General features: G+C 46.9%; 2 long non-coding RNA genes across 3 annotated transcripts; one reads left to right on the top strand and one right to left on the bottom strand.

Annotated features, from left to right (window-relative positions):
* Positions 1 to 823: 823 nt before the first annotated feature.
* Positions 824 to 18077, bottom strand: LOC130706417 (uncharacterized). Of its 2 annotated transcripts, none has more exons than XR_009006691.1 (3): positions 17911 to 18077; positions 15521 to 15720; positions 824 to 2748 (listed from the first exon to the last, which is right to left on the bottom strand). It is a non-coding gene; the product is annotated as an uncharacterized LOC130706417 (long non-coding RNA). The 2 variants fall into 2 exon arrangements; XR_009006692.1 differs by lacking the exon at positions 824 to 2748 and adding an exon at positions 8013 to 8212.
* Positions 15635 to 20576, top strand: LOC130706416 (uncharacterized). The gene is made up of 2 exons (XR_009006690.1): positions 15635 to 15764; positions 20279 to 20576. It is a non-coding gene; the product is annotated as an uncharacterized LOC130706416 (long non-coding RNA).
* The last annotated feature ends 529 nt before the right edge of the window (positions 20577 to 21105 follow it).

Genomic DNA, 21105 nt, shown 5'->3' with positions numbered 1-21105 from the left:
TTGGGGATGTGGGTGTGCACGCGTGCGTGTGGCTGGGGAGGGGGATATGGAAACCGAATGGTCCCCTGGAGAGCGTGAGGGGAAATAAGGATAGAAGAGACCACTTTATGGTGTTGGAGGGAGCTAGGGACAGAGGGATCCCCTGAATCAGGCCTGAGCAGCAACCCCCCAGGTCACACCCACAGAGGGTGTGCAGGAATGGCAGTGCTGAGGAATCTAGTACCGTCTCAGAACATACCATTGGGTGGTTGCTGTGTGGACAATCCTAGGGCCACACAGACTGGTCTGTGGACACCCTTGGGGTCACAGAGACAGGGGTGTGGATAATCCTGGAGTCACACAGCGTGGGGTGTGAACACTCCTGGGGCCACATAGACAGGAGTGTGACGTCCACATGAGGCAGAATACACAGTGGACAATGGGGGTCGGGCTTTCCAGAAGTCACACACATTGGGGCGTGGACACTCCTGGAGTCACACACACTGGACACGGCACACTCTTGGGATCACACAGAGTGGAGTGTAGACGCTTCTGGGGTCAGATTGGTTAGTGTTGTCAACACGGTTACAATCAAACAAACTAGGGTGTGGATGGTCCTGGCGTCAAACAGATCTGTATGTGGACACTTCTGGGCTCACACACACTAGGGGGTGGATACTCCTGAGTCACCCAGAGTGGTTAGTGGATATTCGTAGGGTCACACATACTGGGGAGTGGACACCCCAGGGCTCAGTTAGCCTGGGGCATGGACACAGATTGTAGAATAGAACCTCTTGGGTCACTCAGACTGGGATGTGTTTTTCTGGGGTCAGACAGCCTGAGGTGTGGGCAGCAGTGAGGTCACATAGAGTGGGTGTGGACAGATGTGGGGCCACAAAGATGGGGGTTTGGACACTCCTGGAGTCACTCAGGCTGGAGTGTAGACAGATGTGAGGTCACTCAGAGGCGTGAACACTCCAAGGGTCACACATGCTGGAGAGTAAACATTCCCAGGGTCACACAGAGGGAGTTTGGGACACTCTGGAAGTTAAACACACTGGGAAGTGGACACTCCTGAAATCACACATGTTGTGGACTGGACACTCCTTGTGTTGCACAGACTGGGGTATGAATATCCATGGTGTTCCACAGAGGACGGGACGCTCCTGGGGTCATAGTGACTGACGTGGGGACAGTCCTACAGTCACATAGGCTGTGTTGTAGACACCACTATAATCTCAGTGAAAGGGATGTGGACATTCTTGTGGTCAAAGAAATGATGAGTCGGCACCCCTGGGGCTAGAGACTGAGGTGTGGACACTGCTGCGGTCACACAGAGTAGTTGATGGACACTCCTCGGTATAGACTGGGGAGCAGACACTGCTGAGGTGACAGGCTGTGGTGTGGGTGGCTCTGGGGTCACACACATGGGTGTTTGGACTCTCATGGGGGTCACACATATTGGGGAATGGACATTCGTGGAGTTACACACATTGGGGAGTCAACACTCCTGGGGTCACTCATATGGGGGTTTGAACACTCATGATCACTGGGACTGGGGTGTGGATACTGCTAGTGTGACACAGCTTGGGGGGTGGGCACTCCTGGGGTCACACATAATGATATTTGGACACAACCGTGGTCACACAGATTGGCGTTTGGATACCCCTGGGGTCACACACTGGGGTGGGGACACCTCTGGCCTCACACACAGTAGTGTGCACACTCATGGTGTCACAGAATAGGGAGAGGACTCTCCTGGGGTCCAGACTGGGGAGAGAATGATGCTGAAGGTGTGCATTCGGGGACCACTGATGAAGAAGGGAAAGTTCAAATACCACCTGTTCAAGTAGTTAAACAAGGAGCCCATTAGATTGAGGCGGCTCTGATGCCTTGCAGCCAACATGAGCCAGAGTCAATGCACTTGTATCCAAGAAATCGAAATTTAAGAAAAACCAATCACAAACAGCCAACTGGGTTTTCCCAAATAAACACCCTCTTCAGCTCTAGCCAATCAAATAATCTCTCTTTGCTTCTACATCTGCCCTATAAAAGCCTTGCCTGGAGCTCCTGTCGTGGAGCACTCCTAACCACTTCCAAGCACTGCCCAATTCCAGTGTTTGCTCAAATAAACTCCTGAAAATTTAAATGTGCCTCAGTTTATCCTTTAACACACGTAAGCCACACGCATGACAGGCTCTACAATGTGTGCTTCACTTTTAATCACCACGTAAGACCCACAGACTGCCTCTTTTTGTTCACATTGGGGATGCCCGAGGAAGGGAAACATCTATAATCTATTGCTTGGAAAGTCTGTAGTGCCTGTGACCTGGGCTTCTCACTTATCTTCAGAGTTTATCTTACTGTTTCTTTCTTTTTTTTTTTTAATTTCATTGTATAGTCTTACACCTCCACTGAGATTAGGAGAGCAAGGACACTGAAATCTACTGTATTTAGGATTTTTGAATGTACACATATACTTTTTTTGGGGGGAGGCTGTGTTGGGTCTTCGTTGCTGCGCGCAGGCTTTCTCTAGTTGCAGCGAGCTGGGGCTACTCTTTGTTGCGGTGCATGGGCTTCTCATTGCAGTGGCTTCTCTTGTTGCGGAGCACGGGCTGTAGAGCATGTGGGCTTCAGTAGTTGTGGCACGTGGGCTCAGTAGTTGTGGCTCGTGGGCTCTAGAGTGCAGGCTCAGTAGTTGTGGCACATGGGCTTAGTTGCTCCGCAGTATGTGGGATCTTCCCAGACCAGGGCTCGAACCTGTGTCCCCTGCATTGGAAGGCGGATTCTTAACCACTGTGCCACTAGGGAAGTCCCCTATCTTACTGTTTCTTTATCTGTGAAATGGGGATCACTTATTTCCCACCTCCTTTGCCAAGACATTTTGAGGGTGAAGTGAAGTTCTCAAGTTAAAACTGCTTTGTAGGGACTTCCCTGGCGGTCCAGTGGTTAAGACTTCGCCTTCCAATGCAGGGGGTTGCGGGTTCAATCCCTGGTCAGGGAACTAAGATCCCACATGCCTCATGGCCCAAAACATAAAACAGAAGCAACATTGTAACAAATTCAATAAAGACTTTAAGAATGGTCCACATTAAAAAAAAAAAAAACTACTTTGTAAAATAAAGCACCAGGCCTAAGACTTTTCCTAAAATTCAAAGCAGTGAACTGGCTGGCCCAGTGGCATGGGGCAAGGATCTGGGAGAGTGGACACCAAGTTTGTAATCATGGATCTGACTGTGTGACCTTGAACAAGTCACTTGCTTGCACCAGCCTGAGATTCCTGGGGGTAATACCCATCTGACAGGGTATCACAGTGACAGTTGGCTGTCTCCAAAAGTCATACTTCATCTTCCCTAATGTTGAGCTGTTGCAAAGCAGCTGCCCAGCCAGAAATTACATTTCCCACCCCCACTTGCACCAGGATGGGGTCATATGACCAGTCCTGCTGAATGGAACTTGAGCTAAAATGACGTGTGTCCTTAACAAACAGTGGTGTTTTCTCCATTTGCATTTGTCCATCTTTTGGAGGTCTAGAGCCCCAGCAGAGAGTGAAGCCACAGTGTACCAGGACCCCGGGGTTCTCAGCCACCACATGGAAGTCCACCTATCAACCAGGAACACTCACAGTAGTCTGTGATGTTTATTATTGTGTGAAACCATTGACATTGTGGTGTTGGTTTGTTACTGCAAGAGAATTAATTCCTGAACACATACACAGTGTTGTGTGGATCGAATCCTCTGTGGAAATGGGCTCTGCAAGCTGAGGAGCCCATGGACAGGGGAGGCTTCTTCTGGGAGGGCCTACTGGCTTCTAGGAGCTGCTTGTCCTTCCTTTACAGCAGGCAGAGCTCTGGCCAGGGTGAGGGGCTGGGAGGGCATTTGTACCTCCAAGCTGGACACTGGCTCCACTGCTGGGGGGTGGGGCCCTGGACATGGGACCCTGTTCTTCAGAGACCCAGAGGTGAATGAAGTGGTGGTGCTCCGAAGCTTGGTTTGGCTTTAATAATGGGTTTTGGGGTACATCTAGAGTTGGTAGAATTCAGCCACAACTTTCTATAGATGGATTAAAGACAGCTTTGATTTCACTAAATGTCTCCAATAGTGGATTTCTTCTTCTCCTGAGAATGAAGGCACTTTCTGTTGTTGTAACCGAGACCTACCATGCTCCTTCCCCCCAGTGCTGGCCCCAGTGCTTCTTCCGGGACAAAGCCTCCCGGGCTAGTGGGGCAGCAGCCAGGGTTTCCCAAACCATGCCACCTTCAGGGCCATTTGATGTTCCTATGACACAGGCCCACACAGTGTGCTGGGACAGTGCTTGTTTAAAGAGTGTTATTTCTACCCCAAAGAAAATTCCTGCCTGAATTCCCCGGCTGTCCAGTGGTTAGGGCTCTGTGCTTTCACTGCCAAGGGCACGGGTTCAGTCCCTGGTTGGGGAACTCAGATCCTGCAAGCAGTGTGGCACGGCCAAAAAAAAAAAAAAAAGAAAAAGAAAAGAAAATGCCTGCCTTTCCACCAGATCCAGACATTTAAACCACATAGGCTCTGTAGCTCAGTTTCCTTGTCCATAAAAAGGACATGCTAGAACCTAGCCTGGCCATCTCAAAGGGTAGTTAAGAGATTATGTGAAAAGGGTCTTTCTCAGTAAAGCATTCTTCTCCCTGCAAGTAACAGAAAGCCCTATTAGAGTGCCTTCAAGTGAGAGGGGTTTATTTCCTCCCATTACCAGAAAATTTGAGGTGGGCAGTCCCAGGCTCAATGATATTGTAAGCAGGGTCAAATTTTTCCTTCCCTCTTTCATCTTGACTGTCTTTTAGCATGCTGACTTTTGTCTTCATGCTTATTGCCTTGTGGCCCCAAGATGGCTGCTGCACTTCCAGCCCTTGACATCTGTATCCAATGCAGGAAAAAGGGATCAGGACAAAGGCTTTCTCTTAATGATGCATTGTCTTTTTTTTTTTAGTTTATTTATTTATTTATTTATGGCTGTGTTGGGTCCTCGCCTCTGCGCGAGGGCTTTCTCCAGCTGTGGCAAGTGGGGGCCACTCTTCATCGCGGTGTGCGGGCCTCTCATTATCATGGCCTCTCTTGTTGCGGAGCACAGGCTCCAGACGCGCAGGCTCAGCAACTGTGGCTCACGGGCCCAGTCGCTCCACGTCACGCGGGATCTTCCCAGACCAGGGCCCGAACCCGCGTCCCCTGCACTGGCAGGCAGACTCTCAACCACTGCGCCACCAGGGAAGCCCGCATTGTCTTTTTATTTGAGATGGACAGCCCTCCCTATAGATTATCCTTCATATCTCATTGGCCAAAACAGCATCAAATGTCCCCCTCCCCCAATTTATAACTCTCCAAAGGAGGCAAAATAACTATGACTGATTTAGATGAATCATAATCTATTCACTTGGTCTGGGGGAGGAACTTATCCTCTTTAAGGACAGGGGGTCTCCATCTACCATCTGAAAAGAGTGGGAACGAGGTAGTAGAGAGGGAGGGAATGGGGTAAGGACAGTAGGGGAGGCAGTGGGAAGCATCTACCATAGAACCACAGAGTGGGAGGAAAGGTGAGTCGAGTTCTAGCCCTAGTTCTGCATTGGAGTTGCTGTGTGGCTTGTTTTGTCCCTTGCCCTCTCTGGACCTTGGTTTCTCTTCTGTACCAGAGGGAGTTGAGGTCAAAAGTTTCAAAGGACACACCATGTGTTGGTGGCCCTGTAGACTTGACCTGGACATGGGGGCTGGGCTGTGGAATTCACTACATGACAGCGAAGGTCCACTGACTCCTTCAGTGGGGAAGGTCCAGAGGCTACTTGGCTCGTGTCTCCTTCCACCTGGCAGGGGCAAGGATCTCTCGTCCTTCTGGGATCAAGGTCATTTTGGTTGTCCTTGAAGAGGTCATTCTGAGTGTGTACAAGGGACTCCTGGGGAAGAGCAGGGGCTCACATCTGGGTCCAGTTTTCAGCTTCCAGCTTCAGTTCTGTTACTGATGTCACACTAAGTGACCTTGAAAGGTCCCTGGCCCTCTCTGTCCCTCAGTTTCCCCATTTGTTCAGTGAGGAGTTTAGACAGGATGGCCGCTGCTGGACTTTACAGCCCTAAAGTCTGCTGGACTTTACTGCTGAGGCTAAGTGGGTTCAAGAAAGACAGAAGAGAAAGATGAGGTCTGCATTCCTGGGACCTTGGGAGGCCCTTGGAGGCAGGGATGGGGGAGTTAGGAACTGCCAGTGATTGCAGCTGAAGCTTTGAAGCTGATGCCCACTCAGTGTCCCTACTCCTGCCTCAGAGTCCTTGGGGGAAGGGCAGATTCTCTGGTGGCCCTTCCAGCCTCCCTCTGTCCACTGTTTCACTGCCACCTGCGAGCAGGGCTCAGTCAAAGCTGTTCTTCTGATCTTGAGGCTTTGTCCCCACAGCTTCCCTCTCAGTAAAACCAGAACTTTTGTGGATGGCCTGCCCCCTCCCTCCCTTCCTTCCTTTCTTCCCTTTTCAGTATTTATTGGGTGCACTGGTGCCGGGTGCTGGGGATACAACAGGGAACTTGGCAGACCCGCTTCTGTTCTCCTGGAGCTCAGAATCTGCTGGATGAGTCTGCAGCTAAGCATTAATATTCCTCATCAGGAGTGTTCTAAAGGGGGGCAACCAACAGAGCCAAAGAGGGTATACTGGTGTCCTAGGGCTGTTGTAACAAGGTACCACAAACATGGTGGCTTAAACATAAAAATGTATTCACTCATAGCTCTGGAGGCCAGAAGTCCTAAGGCAAGGTATGGGCAGGGCTGCGCTGCCTCCAGAGACTCTAGGGGAGAATCTATTTGTTGCTTCTTTTAGCTTTCGGTGGCTGCTGGCATTCCTTGGTTTGTGGCCCCATCACTCCAATCTCTGCCTCCATGGTCACACTGCCACCTCCTCTGTGTGTGCATCTTCTCCTCTTCTGTCTATGTCAAATCTCCCTCAGCCTCCCTCTTATAACGACACTTGTGGTTACATTTAGAGCCCACCAGATAATCAAGATAATCTCCCTGTGTCCAGATCCTTCACTTAATCACATCTGCAAAGTCTTTTTTTTTTCCCCGTATAAGTGAACATTCACAGGTTCCAGGGATTAGGAGGTGGATAACTTTGTAGGGCTATTAGTTAACCTTCCACAGTTGGGGATGCCAGGAAGGAGTCCTTGGGTAGGTGACATATCAGTCAAAATCTGAAGGATAAGGAGTTAACGGAGCAGAAGACCGGGAGACAGAATGTGCCAGTGGCACGTGTAAAGCTCTTGGAGATGAGAATGAACAATTTTAACGTGGGAAGACCAAGGAGTTGAGGGTAGCAGACTGTACCGTAGAGCAATAGGCAGGTTGCAGAGGCTCAGATTAGCCCAGCCAGGCAGAAGCAAGATAAGGAAATAGGCAGCCTGACAATATCCCAGCGCAGCTCCACAGTCGTGTGTAATGGACAGGCTGAGGGCTGGCTTGTGCCTGAGAGACGCAGCCCCTCACCAGACCGGGAAACTTGGGCCGCCAGCCCCCACTCACTCACTCAGGAAGGCAGGTCTCTGGACCGGGGTGCCCCACCAGCACAGGTCAGTGTGGACTGACAGTGGTTAAGAGCCTGGCTTCTAGCGTTGGATGGCCTGGGCTGGGATCGCAGCTCTGCCACCGCCTGGCAGGATGACCTCGGGCAATTTAGCCACTCTGGAGCCCCCTCCTCCCTTTCCTGCACTCGAGGTAGTAGGTGCTTTGCAAGTGATAGTAATTATGGACACCAAGAAGTCCTGTCCGCCTTGGGATATTTCAGGGGAGAGAGGTAAGAGGAATCTGGGGCCTCTAGGTCAGCATTAAGTGAGCCCAAAGCCCACTTGCTCTTTTGTGAACTGATCTAGTCTCTTATTGGTCAAGCTGGTTCAAGTTGGTTTCTGTTACTTGCAGACAAAAACATCTTATCTGATAAAGGTTTTTCATAATCTTTTTTAAAAATTAATTTATTTTATTATTTATTTTTGGCTGCATTGGGTCTTCGTTGTTGCGCGCGGGCTTTCTCTAGTTGCGGCAAGTGGGGGCTACTCTTCTATCTTCCCATTGCAGTGGTTTCTCTTGTTGCGGAGCATGGGCTCTAGGTGCGCGGACTCAGTAGTTGTGGTGCACGGGCTTAGTTGCTCCGTGGCATGTGGGATCTTCCCAGACCAGGGATCGAACCCATGACCCCTGCCTTGGCAGGCGAATTCTTAACCAATGTGCCACCAGGGAAGTCACTTTTTTAAAAAAAAAATTTATTTATTTGGCTGCATTCGGTCTTAGTTGTGGCGCGCGGGCTCAGTAGTTTTGGCACGTGGGCTTAGTTGCCCCGCTGCATGTGGGATCTTAGTTCCCCGACCAGGGATCGAACCCGTGTCCCCTGCATTGGAAGGTGGATTCTTAACCACTGGACCACGAGAGAAGTCCCTAGGTCTTCTTAAGTTCCTTAAAATAATGATTTATTTCTTTTACCAGACAATCCCCTTGTTTGGGTTCAAACCACAAGTTTTGTCTCGCCTTTTGTGGACAGTAGTTCTGATATCAGTTCCATTTTCAAAGCTTTGCTATCCTGTTTGGGTCTACTCATGCATGTACAGCTCAGGAGCAAGCTTGAGACTTGTGTCAGTTTATGCACAGAATTAGGGGATTCCTTTCTCTAGCTCTCTCTTCTATGGAATTGCCCTCTGCATTCTCCAGTTTTCAGGGGCCTGTTTTCCTGGTCCTCTGGCCAGAATGATGTCATTTCTCTTGTAGATTTAGCTGCCTACACTACTGCCATATGGTTCTGGACTGGGGCTACCACTGGGGGAAAGCCAGGAGAGAAAAAAGAAAAAAAAGTCCCCAGAGATTCCCACCCCCGCTCCTCCCCACACTCTTCAGATTATAGTTGGGTATTGCGGTCCTGGGTATCATGGTTCTAGGTGGAAGATCCTTATACTGTGTGAAGATCATTTTCCAGAATATGTGATCTCTCAGCTCTTTTGGAGTTTCTATCTGAATTAGGATTTATTTCAACTATTTGGGCACCTGTGGCAAAGAATTTGAGAACTCTGAACTATGTGTGTGTGTCTGTCCAGTGGGTGAGGTCTCTGAGAAACTTCGGTTTCTGTGTCCCATGACATGAGTTCCCTAAGTTGTTTGGGGTATATTTCCAGGTGTTAAGTCTCTTTTCCATTTGGGGGTATCAGTCCCAGGGTGTGATGTTATTAAAGTACTGTTTCTAGTGACTGAAGTCTCTAAGCCATTTATGAGCCAGAATCCCAAGGAATGACAGCTCTAAGGTGTTTGTAATTTGTATACTTGGGTGTGAGGTCTTTGAGCTATTTTGGCGTCCAGATCTTAGAATGTAAATTCTCAGAACTCCTTTGGCATCTGTCTTGCATAGTGTGAGTTTCCTGAACCATTTGGGGTATGCTTTTAGGCATGATGTTTCTGTTCCTTTTGGAAAATCTTAATTCCAAGGCTGATGATCTGTGCCTTATGGTATGTTGTATCTGAACTCTTTTGGAATGTGTGTCCAGAATATGAGATATCTGAAATTTTATGCATTTTTTCTTAAGAGTTTGAGGTCTTTGAACTACAGTATGTGTAGGACTTTGTCCAGTAGCGTGAGGCCACTGAGTCATTGGGGTGGGGGACTCTGTCCCAAGACATGAGCTCTCTGAGCTGTTTGAATTACTGCGTGCCTGGGTGTGTTCCACAGTGTGCTGTCTTGGAAGTGGTTCCATATCTGTGTCCCAACACATGAGGTCTCTGAGTTTCTCTGGGTTGTGTGTTAATGGTATGATGATTATGAATTATTTTTTAGTCAGGGTCCAAGAAATGAGGTCTTTTAGCTGTTTGGGGATCTGAACTGTCTGAAGGGTATGAGTTATCTGAGTTCCTTTGGGTCTGTGTACCATGCCATGAAATCCCTGTGTCACTTGGGGTATGTTCCAAAGTGTGAGGTCTCTCACAGTTTTGGTGGTTTCTGTGTAAGGGTGTGATGCCTCTGACTAATAAGTGGTCTGTTAGAATTTGATCAGGTTTGTGTCTCAAGTTGGAGCTTTCTTTGCCAATTGGTTTCCATGAAGTTTGTGAGCTATTTAGGAGCCTGTTCGAAATATGTTACCAAGGTAGGAGGTTTCTGAATAGGTTTGTTTGTTTGTTTGTTTGTTGTGGGGTTTTTTTGTGGTCTGTGTCCAAGGTGTGAGATGTCTGAACACTTTGGGTGACTGGTGACTATGTCTAGGCCGCAAGGACTCTCTAGGGGGCATGTACCCCATAGTGTGAAATCTCTGGGAAATTTTGGATCCTGGTCCCAACACATGAGGTCTGTGAACTCATGGGCATCTGTGTTCATGGCCTGAGGTCTCTGAATTGTTTTGTGGCCTGTGTCCAAGGGTGTGAGTTCTCTGAGCTGTTTGGGGTCTGGGTCCCAGGATGTGAACTTTCTAATATTTGGGGATCTATGTCCAGGCTATGAAGTCTCTGTGTTTTTTGGGGTTCTGTGTCACATGATGGGAATTCTGAGCCATTTGGGATGTTTCCAGGCGTGAAGAGTCTGTTCCTATTGACAGTCACTGTCAAGGGTGTGATGTCTCTGACCTCTGTTCTGTTTCCAAGGGATGGGGTCTATTTAGCCATCTGTGTGCCTGTGTGGGATCACTGTCTGTTCATGGATTGGGGTTCCAGAGTGTGAGATCTCTGAGCTGTTTGGGGTTTTGTGTCATGTCCTCTGAGCTGTTTTGGTTAGCTGAATCTCAAGGAGATGAGATCGCTGAGGTACTTTCCATCTATGCCCCAGAGTGAATTGTTTGAGCCCTTGAGGGGTTGTGTATCCTAGGGTAAGAGTTGTCAAACCTTTCTGGGGTATGTGTTCAGGTCTGAAGGTCTCTGAGGTACTAGTATTCTGTGTGACAAGATGTGAGATCTCTGTTCTGGATTTTCTGTGAACTCGCGAGGTCTGTGAGGTTGGGTGGGAGTACGGGGTGGAGAGAGTGGTCCCGGTCCAAAGCTTAAGGCCTCACAATTGTTTTCTGCTATGCCCAGAGTGTGAGATCTCTGAGCTCCTTGGGACACTGTGTCTCAGGGTGTGAGTTCCCTGCAGTGTTTCTGAGTCATTGTCCCAGCCTATGAAATATCTGAGCTTCTTCGGAATCAGCGTACAAGGACTTGGAATTGTTTTATGTCCTGTGTCCAAGTGTGAGAGGTCTTTGTGGTCTGGGAGTCTAGTACCACAGAATGAGATTGCTGAGGTGTTTGTATTTCTTTTTGTCTCAGTGTAAGTTTTATGAGCTGTTGGGATGTATTTTTCCCCATGCATGTGAGGATTTGGGCTTTGGGGGGATGTGGGTTCAGAGTTTAAGGTTTCTGAACTTTGTGGAAGTCTCTGTCAAGGATATGAGACCTCATAACTCTTATGGATCTAAATCCCATCATGTGAAATCTTTGAGCCATTTGGCAGATGTTTCCACGTGTGAGGTCTTTGATGTTTGTGTGGGTCTCAATTACAAGAATGAGGTCTTGTATTTATTTCTGGTATATTTCCAGAGCCTGGGGTTTCTGAGGTATTTTGTTGAGTGTGTCATGCCATGGTGTGATGCCTTTAAGGTGTTTCAGGGTCTGTGTCCTGACGTGTGAGGTCTCTGAGCTGTTTGGGGTCTGTGTCCAAGGTGTGAGTCCCCAGAGCTGTTTCAGCCTTTGTGTTCCAGGGTGTGAGGTGTCCAAGGTCTTTGGATTCTGAGCTCGTTTGGGATGTGAGATTTCTTTTCCTTTCAGAGATGTCAGTCTCGGGGCGTGGTTTCTCTGTCCTATTAGGGATTACTTCCTTTTTTTAAAAAAATAATTTATTTTATTAAAGTATAGTTTATTCACAGTGTTAATTTCTGCTGTACAGCAAAGTGATTCAGTTTTATATATATATATATTCTTTTTCATATTCTTTTCAATTATGGTTTATCACAGGATATTGAATATAGTTCCCTGTGCTGTACAGTAGGACCTTGTTGTTTATCCATTCTCTATATAATAGTTTGCATCTGCTAATCCCAAACTCCCAATCCATCCCTCCCCCACCGCCACCTTGGCAACCACAAGTCTGTTCTCTGTGTCTGTGAGTATGTTTCTGTTTCGTAGATAAGTTTTAGATTCCACATATAAGTGATATCATATGGTATTTGTCTTTCTCTTTCTGACTTACTTCACTTAGTATGATAATCTCTAGGTCCATCTATGTTGCTGCAAATGGCATTATTTCATTCTTTTTTATGGCTGAGTAATATTCCATTGTATATATATATACCACATATTTTTTTAGCATCTTTATTGAAGTATAATTGCTTTACAATGGTGTGTTAGTTTCTGCTTTATAACAAAGTGAATCAGCTATACATATACATATATCCTCATATCTCCTCCCTCTTGCGTCTCCCTCCACATCTTCTTTATCCATTCACGTGTCAGTGGACATTTAGGTTGTTTCTATGTCTTGGCTATTGTAAATAGTGCTGCTATGAACACAGGGTGCGTGTATCTTTTCGAATTAGAGCTTTATCCAGATATATGCCCAGGAATGGGATTGCTGGATCATATGGCAACTCTACTTTTAGTTTTTGGAGGAACCTCCATACTGTTTTCCATGGTGGCTGCACCAATTTACATTCCCACCAACAGTGTAGGAGAGTAGGGATTACTTTCTTGATTGTGATGTCCCTGCCCTATTTGGGGTCAGTTTCCAAAATTATTTATGGGGATGTGTCACGCGAGGTAGGGCATCTCTATTCTCTCGGCGGGTCTCTTTCCCAGAGTGTGTGAGCTCGGAAATGTTTTAGAGGCCTGTGTCTAGTGTATAAAGTCTATCAGGTTCTGGGCACCTGTGTCTGGAGATCTGTGAGTGGTTTGGGATTCTCGGTCTTCGTGTGCAAGTTGTCCAAGCTCATGTGCAACCTGAGTTCCATGATGTCGCGTTTTTGAGTAATTTGGGTTTTGTTTCCAGGCATGAGGTTTCTGATCTTTTTGGTGGTCTCGGTTGCAGAGAGTGATATGTCTGATCTATTAGGGTCTGTGTCCAGGCAGTGAGGTCACTGAGTTGTATCAATGTCCCTTTTCTCAGGTGTGAGGTGTCTGTGTTTTTTGAGTGTCTGAGTTCTTAAGTACAAAGTCTCATAGGCTATCTGGGGTTTGTTTCTAGGGTCTGAAATCTTTGATCTATTTATTTATCTAACTTGTGTGCCAAGTTGTAAGGTCTCTGAAATGTTTCCAGGTCTGCGTCCAAGGTATGAGGTCTTTACGTTGTTGTGAACTTTGTGTCTCAGGGTTTTGGGGTATCTGAGATGTTTAGGGGCCTTTGTTAGAAGGTATTAAGTCTCTGCACTGTTTTGGAAACTTTCTTCCAGGGTGTGGGGTCTCTGAGTGTTTGGATGTCTGTGTTCCTGAGTATAAAGTCTCATTAGCTGTTTAGAGATCTGTTTCCAGAGTCTCAGGTCGCTGTACTATTTTTGGTTCTGTGTCTTGTCCCAGGGTGTGAGGTTCCTGAGTTGCTTAGGAACTTATGTGCAGGATGTCACCTTTCTGAGATGTTTGGGGTCAATATCACAGGGAGTGGGATCACTGAAGTGATTATGATTTGGGGCACAAAGTTTGTGTCACAGCTCTGTGAGCTGTTTGGGTGTGAGGTCTCAGAACACTTTGCAGGGCCGGTGCTCATCTTATGTCTTTGAGCATTTTTTTCCCACTTGCTTTCCCACTTGCTCGCCCATTAACATTATGTCCTTTAGACAGTCCTTCCTGCAGGTACATGTGTGGCACCCTCATTCTGTTTGTGTCCAGACCTCTGCATTGTTTTGTGGTGTATGTCAAGAGCGTGAGGTCTTTGTCCAGATTTTTTTTTAAATTTATTTATTTATTATTTATTTATTTTTGGCTGTGTTGGGTCTTTACTGCTGCACGTGGGCTTTCTCTAGTTGCAGCGAGTGGGGCTACTCTTTGTTGCGGTGCGCAGGCTTCTTATTGCGGTGGCTTCTATTGTTGTGAAGCACGGGCTCTAGGCACGTGGGCTTCAGTAGTTGTGGCACGTGGGCTCAGTAGTTGTGGCTCGGGGGCTTAGTTGCTCCGCGGCATGTGGGATCTTCCCAGACCAGGGATCGAACCCGTGTCCCCTGCATTGGCAGATGGATTCTTAAACCACTGCGCCACCAGGGAAGTCCTGTCCAGATTTTTAATGTAAATCTCAGGTGGCAAGGTGTCTGAGTTGTTTTGGGGTCTGTGTCCGTGGTATGAGGTATGTGAACTATTTGGGGTTCGTGTCCCAGTGTGGAGGGTCCCTGAGGTGTTTTGGTGTCCCAGGGAGTGAAGTCTCTGAGATGTTTGTAGGAGTCTGTGACTGGAGGATAAGATCTATGAACTAACTGGTTATCTATGCCTCATCGTGTGAGTTCTCCAAGCTCTTTTGTGCTCTGTGTCCAATGATGTGACCTCCCTGAGCGATTTGGGGTATGTTTCCAGTGTTGGGGTCTTATTCTGTCTCACAGCCAGCCCGTACTCCATGGTATAAGATGAATCACCCTTCCCCGCCAGTTGTGTGCTCCTCCCATTCTTGTGCACACAGACCTGTGCATGTGTATTTCCTCAGAACACATACTTAGAAGTGGAACTGCCGGGTCAAAGGAGTCACTTATTCAACAACCCCCCTTTGAGCACCTACTGTGTACAGGGCACAGTTTTAGGTGCTGCGGAGACACAGGGGAACTAGAAATCCATATACACCCTGCAGGTACTGCCGTTCTAGTGGGAAGGGGGTGTCATTTTTTTATTTTGATAGATACTGGCACACAAATCCACACTTCCATCAGTGGCATCAGCGGAACGAATGCCTTTTCACGGGCCACTGCTCTGCAGCAAGGGGTCAGATCCCTTGGCATGGCTCTCAACAAGATCATCAGATTATGGGGCTGGAACGGTCTATCGAGGGATATGTAAGAGGGAGACGGGGATGGAACATGGGCCGGGGGAGGAAGATATGAAAGAGAGAGACAGTCTAGTTGTTTTGGCGTGAACCCAAGTTTGAATGACCCTTAGGACATTGACATGAAACAGCCCTTCTTAGATCGCACACACGAAGAGCGTGAGGGTTGGGAATGAAGAGTTAAGCATGAGATTTTGCAGCTCCGGGATACACTATTGCGCGATGCGAAGATGGAACAGTCTGCTCTGGGAGGTACCACGGGGGTGGGGGGGTCGTGTATTTTGGAAGAAACCACTGTATGTCTGGGGACACGAAAGATCCCACGCGTGGATCGGCCCCTACCCCAGACGGAGAGAATGGCGATGCCCTGACTGGCCTTGGCCCCGGGGGCTGGGGTGGGGGGAACTCCACCCTCGGCATAGAGCCCCCACCTATCTGGAAGCCGCCGTCTGGTCCCGCCTGGGTTGGCTCTACCGATCCTAATCAACAGCGGGGGTGTGGAGTGGGTGGAAGGGCGCGGAGCGGTGATTGGCTCCTGGATGAGTAGGGCGGGATCAAATCCTGCTCTGAGGGTCTGACTGGCCGCCGCTAGATTGCTTACCCAAGCTCTTCCAGGGTACCGAGGTTTTCCGGAATCACGTATAGGCTGCGAGCTGGGTCCTCGGGCTCCGGGCTGCCATTGGCTGCTGGTTCGGCGCAGGCGCTGTGGTTCCCGGGTTGGAGTTCGGGGTTGCTGAGGCAGGGCTTTGGCTACTGGAGACTGTAGGTTCGAATCCTATCTAGGAACTTCAGTTTGCGCACCTGTAAAAGAAGCTGGCATTATTGGCTGGCACAGAATGTGTCGGGTAATCTTTTCTATTCTCTTCTACCTGTTCTTTCTCTTTTTAAAACAATGCTTATTACGTCCCATTATATTGATGAGAGGATCCATTCACCATTCACAACAGCACTGAGAAAAATTCTTCTCCAGGGTTCCTGACATCGTTGTATCAGGCTGCCTCTGTAGGTCTGAGTCCTGCAGCGAAGGTTCAAGGCGACCTCATGATCCTCCTTCAAGCCATCCCCTCCTCCCCGCGGAGAGGATGACTTGGAGGTTTCCTGCCCCCTCTGGACCAGGCCTGACTGGGGGTGTGTGGTGGTGGTGTGTGTGTAGGAGTAGGGTGAGGGGTTGGGCCATAAATGACTAGAGAGCAATGCGTGATTTCATGCTCTAGGATAGAGGGGTGTGTGGCAATTAAAGGAGAATTTTGAAGGGAAGCAAGTCTTAAGTCAAAGGAGTAAACTTTTTAATGATGGGATTTTAAGCATCAGGCAGGGGAGGTGTTTGGCTGAGTGTGAGTAGGAGGAGAGTGGTTCTCAAGTCAGTCAGCTCATAAGGTGGTTATTATATGCTGTGTGCAGTTTGAAGGACTGTGTCCAGAATGTGAAATCTCATTTTTTGGAATCTCAGTTCAGGGCATGACATCTATGAGCAGACTGTGAAATTTCTCTCAGCTGTTTTGGGGGTCTGCGTCACAGGGGTTTAGGTCTTCCAGACGTTTGTGGATCTCTGTGCCAGGATGTGAAGTCTCTAAGCTCTTTGAGGGTCTTTGTCCTTGGGTATGCCGGGGTTTTTTTTTCCCTTAAAGTTGAATTTCATTTTTGTTTTTTGGTATTTCTCTGACTACTAAAAGGCCTTAATATTGTTTTCTGAGCTTGTGGAACGATGTATTTAAGTTTTATAAATTCCCATTTGTGTTCTTTGATCTTTTTTTCCTTTAAAAATTTATTTTAAAATCATTTTAGACTTAGAGAAAAATTGCAAAAATAGTGCAGAGTTCTTGTATACCCTTTGCTCAGCTTCCCCTAATGTAAAGAACTCACATAACCATAATACAATTTTAAAAGCAGGAAATTAATGATACTATTGTTCATGAGATGTTGTTCACCTATTTGGTGTGTGTCCAAGGTGTGAAATATCTGAGCTCTTGAGACCCAGAGCTCTCTTGGGGTCTGCGTCCCATGCTATGATATCTCTGAGCATTTGGTGTCTGTTTCTAGATGCTAGGTTTTTCATCTTCTTGGTGGTTTCTGCCCCAGAGAATGTTGTCTTTTACTTGTTAGGGGTCTCTTGAGGGCATGTCTTCTCTGAGCTGTTTAGGCTTCTGTATTCAGGGTGTGAGGTCTTTGAGCACTTTGGGGGTCTATGTCCAAAGCTGTGTGTACTCTCAGTTACTTTTTATTGGTCTTTATCAGAGATTCTGAGGTTAGTAAGTACTTTCGGGTTCTGTATCTAAGGCAGGGTTCCTCAACCTCCGCACTATTGACAGTTTTTGTGTGTTTTTTTTTGGATATTGCTGAAATTTATTATGTAAGTGAAAACTCAGACCATGAATGTTTGGATTATGGTATTCTAGATGAATTTTCCCCAAATCAAGAATAAGTGGATATGTATAGCACAGGGAACTCTTCTCAGTACTCTGTAATAACCTATATGGGAAAAGAATCGGAAAAAGAATGGATATATGTATATGTATAACTGAATCACTTTGCTGTACACCTGAAACGAACACAACATTGTAAATCAACTGTACTCCAATATAAAATAAAAAATTAAATTAAAAAACGAAATAAAATGTGTGAAAGAATAAGAAAAACCCTCTGTGTTTTAAGCCAGTGTGGATAGATTTCTGTTATTCATAGCAGAATTAAAACAATCGTTAAACTTAAAAAAAAAAGACGAATACACTGAAAAAAAAGAATAAGTGGATAAATAATACATTTTTAAATTGAAGTATAATTGACCTACAACACTATGTTAGTTCCAGGTGTACAGCATAACGATTTGGTATTTCTATACATTACAAAATGATCACCACGCACTACTGACATTTTGAATTGGAAAATTCTTTACGGAGGGCATTGTAGGATGTTGTATTCATTTGCTAGGGCTGCTGTAAAAAATAGTACCGCAAACTAGGTATCTCAAACAACAGAAATTTATTTTCTCACAGTTCTGAAGGCTGGAAGTCCGAGATCAAGGTGTCAGTCACGTTGGTTCCTTCTGAGGGCTGAGAATCTGTTCCATGCCTTTCTCCTAGCTTCTGGTGGTTTGCTGGCAGTCTGATGTTCCTTGGCTTTTGCTGCATCACCCTGATCTCTGCCTTAATCTTCACATGACGTTCTCCCTGTGTGTGTCTCTGTGCCCAAATTTCCCTTTTTATAAAGACACCAGTCATATTGCATTAGGGGCTCACCCCACTCTGGTATGACCTCGTCTTACATCTGCAATGACCCTATTTCCAAATAAGGTCACATTCTGAGGTCCTAGGGATTAGGACTTCGACATGTGAATTTTGAGGGGACACAATTCAACCCATAACAGATGTTTAGCATGAGAAAGAAAGGAAAGGAGGGAGAGAGGGAGGGAGCAGCCCCCAACATTCAGAAGCTATCCTGGCACTCACAGCTAGGCTATGTTATTCTCTTATTAGACATAAACAATCTCACAGAATACTAACCTCAGACAAGGTTATTCTGAGACCATGCTAAAATGAGACAAAGCAAAGCCACTTTATAATGTTATCTAAGCACAGACAAAAACAAGTTCGCTGTGCCACCCACAAGATACCAAATATTCCCCTCTTTTGGTTAAAATGAGTGACTGCTGCTCCTCTATCAATTTCAGCTTTATCCTTACTCTAGTCTGCCCTCCCCATAGATTTAAAGGTTTACTGAGATACCCAATCAAAGTTTCCCTCACTTTCTGACAGCCTCCAATCTAGAGTGCGCCCCCACTTCCTTAGACCCTCCCCCAAACCACTCAACTGAAGCCCAGATTCTGTGATCCGTTCTTTCGAACACCCTCTTACCAAGATGTCCCATGGTTCCCCACGTTCTTCTTCACTGCGATGAGTAATAAGCCCAACTTGTTTAACTACAGGTATGTTCCTGGGGGTGGGGGTCTTTGGCTAAAGAGCACTGACAAGCATCACCCCTGATCTCCACTCACTAGATGCCAATAGCACCTCTGCCCTCCCAGCCTTGACAACCAAAACTGTCCCTAGATATTGCTACATATTCCCTGGGGGCTAGGGTGTGACGTGTTTGAGCAGTTAGGGGTCTTTTTCTGAGGTTTGTGTTCTCTGAGAGATGTTTGGATCTGTGTCTCAGAATGGGAAGTCTCTGGTCTGTCTCCGGGTCTCTGCCCCAATGTTTGAAAGCTCTGAGCTTTCTAGGGTGCTGTGTCAGGAATGAGTGACCTCATCATGTACCAAAATCCAGACATGAGGTGTTTGTGGCACCCCCACCATCCCTGGCCATTTCAGAAAGGCAGTGAGAGGTGGGGGTCACGTGATTGGTTGTGAACTCCTTCACATGGATTCATAGCAAGCCCAGCTTCCTCGTCTGGATCATGAAGTATAGGTGGTCGGATTCCTTCAGAACCTGTCTTGCCCTTTGTTCTGGAGGTCACAGGGTCTCCTTTGACATGCTTTGTGGAGATCGTATTATAGGGAGGTATTTGTTGTGTCTCCTGACATCAGCTCCAGAGTGGAGACCCCTGTCTCTCAGGATGGACATTGCTCATATGGATGTTGGGGTCCATCTCCCCTCAGGCCTTGTTCACACCTAGTACTACCAGTTCACACCCAGTACACATGGGTTTTGGAGCCTGGTAGACCCTATTTCAGAGTCTGGAACCCCCAAGTCCTGGTTGGATGGTAGGAGAGTCTAATTTTTTGGATCATCTTTCTAAACCTTAATTTGCTGAGGTTTTACAAGACTTCTCTGAGTCAATAGGACAATGTACAATCCACGCACCTACAATCCCCTGACTTCTGAAAGCAGAATTCAGGGGTCAGGGGAGGGATGCAATCCAGGTAAGTGCCATCTCTGGCCAGGGGCCAGTGTGGGTCTGAGATTGTCTCAGTTGGAATGTAGGAGTAACGTGCACATATCATTTACTAAAAATGTATGTTAGGTTCAAGAAAGAGTAGACACTCTCCAGAATTGTGTCTCCATCTCTACGAAATCCACAATTTTACTTCAGCTGTTCTCTTGAGAACAGACATAATGGGCTGTATACCATGAGGCAAGGGTACACAGTGAGGAAAAAATGTTCCTTTTGTGAAAACTGTAAGTCTGGTTATAAGAGAGACAGGTTTGTGCATTTATGCAAGAGGCAGGGTCTGAGGGGGAGGGTGCAGAGGCTCAGTGAGTCAAAGAAGCCTGAAGAGAAATTTTAAAAATAGTTTGCATGAAATGAAAATGATAATAAAACTTACCAATTTGTGGGTGCAGCAAAGCATTGTTTACTTAGAGGGAAGTTTAAAAGGCATTTTGGCTTCTGCCTTGCTCTTTCTTGGATCTCTTGCTCTAGTGGAAGCCAGCCACCATGTTGTGAGGACACTCAAGCAGCCCCTTGGGGAGACACCTGTACCACAGAACTGAGGCACCTCAGCCAAAAGCCAGCACTAACTCACCAGCCATGTGAGTGATCCAAAATGGAAGTGGAGCCTCTGTCCCCACTCCAGCCTTCAGATGACTGCAGCCCAAGAGACCAAAGCCAGAATGATGCAGCCAAGCTGCTCTGAGTTCCTGACTCCCCAAAACTGTGTGAGATAATTAATGTTTACCATTGTTTTAAGCTGGTAAATTTTGGGGTAATTTGTGGTGTTTCTGAGCTCTTTGAGAGTCTCTGTTCAGGGTTCCAGTTTCCTGAGTTTTTTGTAACCTGTATCCATATCTGCATGTTTTAAGCATTCAGTGTTTCACATTTTTAGGTCTCTGATCTCTTTGGGTTCTCTCTCTGTGTTTTAGATCTCTGAACTATTTGAGGATCTAGGTCCAAAATTAAGGGAGTTCTGGGCTGTTTTTCTGTTCATGTCTAGAATGTGATCATAACTATTTGGGATCCTTAATCCCAGGGTATGACGTCTCTAAAATACTTTGTACTTGGGTCCAGGATTTGAAGTCTCTGAGCCCTCTAGCAGTCTGTTCTGGATATGAGGGCATTGAGGTGTTTGGGAGTCTGCGTCTCAGGTTTCACAGCCTTGAACTCTTTGAAGGACTGTGTACAGGTTTTGTTTCTTCTTTGAGGTATATGGATTTTTATGTCCTAGAAAGAGATATCACCAAGGTGACTAGAGTCTGCTTCCAGGGCACTGGGTGTCAGAGCTGTTTGGGCCACTGAGTTCCTGGATATGA

Source organism: Balaenoptera acutorostrata, chromosome X (genome assembly GCF_949987535.1).
Source record: "Balaenoptera acutorostrata chromosome X, mBalAcu1.1, whole genome shotgun sequence".
Taxonomy (NCBI): Eukaryota; Metazoa; Chordata; class Mammalia; order Artiodactyla; family Balaenopteridae; genus Balaenoptera; species Balaenoptera acutorostrata.
Note: the sequence above shows the minus strand (reverse complement) of the source record. Positions and strands in the feature narration are given on the sequence as shown.